Source organism: Asparagus officinalis, chromosome 7, assembly GCF_001876935.1.
Source record: "Asparagus officinalis chromosome 7, Aspof.V1, whole genome shotgun sequence".
Taxonomy (NCBI): domain Eukaryota; kingdom Viridiplantae; phylum Streptophyta; class Magnoliopsida; order Asparagales; family Asparagaceae; genus Asparagus; species Asparagus officinalis.
In genome coordinates, this window is record NC_033800.1 from 18,020,619 (window position 1) to 18,023,790 (window position 3,172).

Sequence of the window (3,172 nt, forward strand, 5' to 3'; positions counted from 1 at the left end):
TGATAGTTAGCCTATTATATACTCAATTGTTTTTTACAGAATCTGTATATCCTAATTTTTTTTAAAATTTATATTTCAACACCCTTAGTTATGAAAACACAAGATTTTTTGCATACGTTAATTTTAGAATATTTTAGTGTTGATGTCAGTTATCAAATATGGAGTTTAGTTAAGGATTAATGTGGCGTTGGAGTCCTCAAACTCCTTCAGATGGCTGGTCTGGGGGCCTGTTGTTCTTCCCTGCACACGAAGAAATCGTAAGAGGTCGGAGTTGGATTCTCTGATTGTTGCTCCGACGATCAAGTTGGTATATGAACTTGAGTGGGAAAATGTGATAGGATGAAGAAGGTTTCAAAGTTGTGCGAAAAGACCAGAAAGCTACATTGAGCTGCATGGCTTCCCTTTATAGAGGATTAGAAGAGCAAATAGGTAACTTGAGCCGAGTTCAGGCAGGTAGCTGACTCAACAAACAGCTGACAGGTGTCGGCCGTTGACAAAGATGGGTCATCCAGGTGGTTAGTGCAAAGCGATAGCAATTGCTTGGTGCTGACGGAGGCTAATGAGTGATAAAGACTTTTGGGGTTAGAGCAATGATGACTTTGTCAGAACAATTAACGCAAGGGTAGTTGGTTGTCGACAGGGGGTTCGAGAATACACCGTCTCTCTAGTCATCCGGCTGAAGACCGATAAACACTGCCTTTTTAGTCGGCTACGCAAGTTGTTGGCTGATATAGAGGGCCGAGTGGGAGTGCTCATAGGATCGATCTAGTGGGTAAGCTGACAAGTACTACCTTTTTAGTTGGCCTCAAAAGTTCTCGACCCAGACTGGAGAGAAGAGACACCACATATTGAGAAGGGGCGACTCGGCCTGGCGAGAAGGGACGCCTTGCTCGGCCTGTCCGGGTCGTTTTGGGGTGCAGTTTGCTTGAGACATGTGTCAGTCAATTGAATATTGATCAGCACTTATTTCTATGGCACAATATTTAGTCATTAATTTTTAAATCAATTTATTATTATAATTATCGTAATTCTATTTTAAACCTACTCATATTTTATTTTGAAATAAAATTTTGATAGATTTAATAATAAATTTAAAAAATAATAAGAAATAAATTATTCTAGAATTGTCATATCAGCATCACATCAGAATTTTGATAGCATTTACATAATTGAGAGACCTGAAATGTAAAATTATAAAAACTTTAAAGTACAAGTGCTGTTAAAAACATACGAGGGTATGCAAGTGCAAAGTAGGGAAAACTATAGGGTATGTGAGTGAAACTAAGCTAAAAAAAATTCTACAAATTTGTCCTGGAATTATACAACAATGTTCAAACTTAAGAGGATGGTTGAGGAGGATAGTTGAGGGTGTACCTGTTTGAATCTGAGAACAGGATCAGATCGGATATTTCGAAGATCTATGGATTGATAGGTAGAACTGTGTTTGGGGCCCACTACCGATCTGAATAGTGGTTTTGCAGATTAGTTCTTATAACTTTGGGTGTTGCAATCCTCATGCTATAACCTTTTCAATTGCATGTAAAATCTTTAAATTGAACAAAAACTAAATTATGTGCAACTATAGAGTTTTTTTTCCAATATCTGTGCCTTATAATAATTCTTTGAAGTATGACCTTTTTTCAATATGATATTTTTTTATGTCAATTGCAATATTAAGATATTAATATCAAAATTAATACCAATAAAGTTGTTTTTTATACTACTAAATATACCACTTTTATTAATTTATTATAAAAAATACCAAATTAATGTTAACCATTGATATTAATATTATAATCATAAGTGAAAGAAAATAAAAATATCATATTGAATATATGGTCCTACTAAAACTACCAATATGATAATTTCACAAAAAATAAATAAAAAAAAATAAAAATAAAAACCAATCTGATGATTTAGCCTATATTATTTTGAAATTATCCTCTCAAATAACTCTCCTATAAAAATGATAGTTTTAAATTTTAGAACGCCAAAACCTACGGGTTTTATGTGAAATTTACCCTACCAAAAGTAAAATCCATCCACACCCTTAATTTAAACTTCAAATTAGTTAAAGCTCTAACTCTGATATCTAATTTTTAATAATTCATGTATTATACATCATTGATATAAGTCATTTGTATGCTCATATCCATAAAAAAATGGAGCTTATATATAAAAAAAGAGAAAAGCTTAATCAACAAAAAAATCAGCTTAATACAATTTAAATACACACAGATATGACCAAAAAAGAAACCCGTAGATACCAAACAAATCAGATATAGAAAAAAGTATTAGACCCATAGTCTTCCAATCTATTGGTAAGGGTTCGATTCCGTGTGACTCGCTCCATATTCCTTATTCTAATTGTAAGACCCACCAATGTGAGCATAGGCAGACAAAATACTTATTTTTGTTAAGGATAGTAATATGTTAGTATAGTCCCACAATGGATAGGTTACGAAAAAGTTGTGAGTTTGAAAATAGGAGCTGAAACTAATACCTAGAAGCTATAGTTTTCGGATTAAACTTGGTTCCTAACTTTTATATAATGTTCATCAACTCTACATTTGGTCCGATTTCTTCCCTAACAAAAGTGTCAGAGCTAAGGTTATAATTCGCGAATGCTCATAAGAGTGATATAGTCTAGTTAACCACCATGAGTGAAGCAGTTGAGAACCCACAGATACATATAGGAGTGATATAGTCTGGTTAGCCACCATGAGTAAAGTGGTGAAATATCATATGGATGTTTGATAGTCATATGCTGAATGCATGTTCTAGTTAGCCCACGAGTGAATTTGTGCAAAAGTTAATGAATCCCGTGGAAGATTAAAGTGTAATTGAAGATTGAACTGCATTCACAAATTAAGAGGAAGTTATCGCGGTTATTGACATATGAGTATAGTCCCACGCTAGATAGGTTAAGAAAGAGTTACGGGTCTAAAAATAGGAGTTAAGATCAATCCATTGAAATTATAGTTTTTAGTTAAAACTGATTTTTTAACTTCTATTTAAAGTCTATTAACTCTAGATTTGGTTTGATTTCTCCCAAGTAATTTTTAGTAATATAAAAACAGTCTAAAGTATCGTAGAAATATCCATCCAACAGTACATTGTATTATTATATAACTGCAAAAAGGGAGAGGATGGGTAAGTGCAAAGTTACATT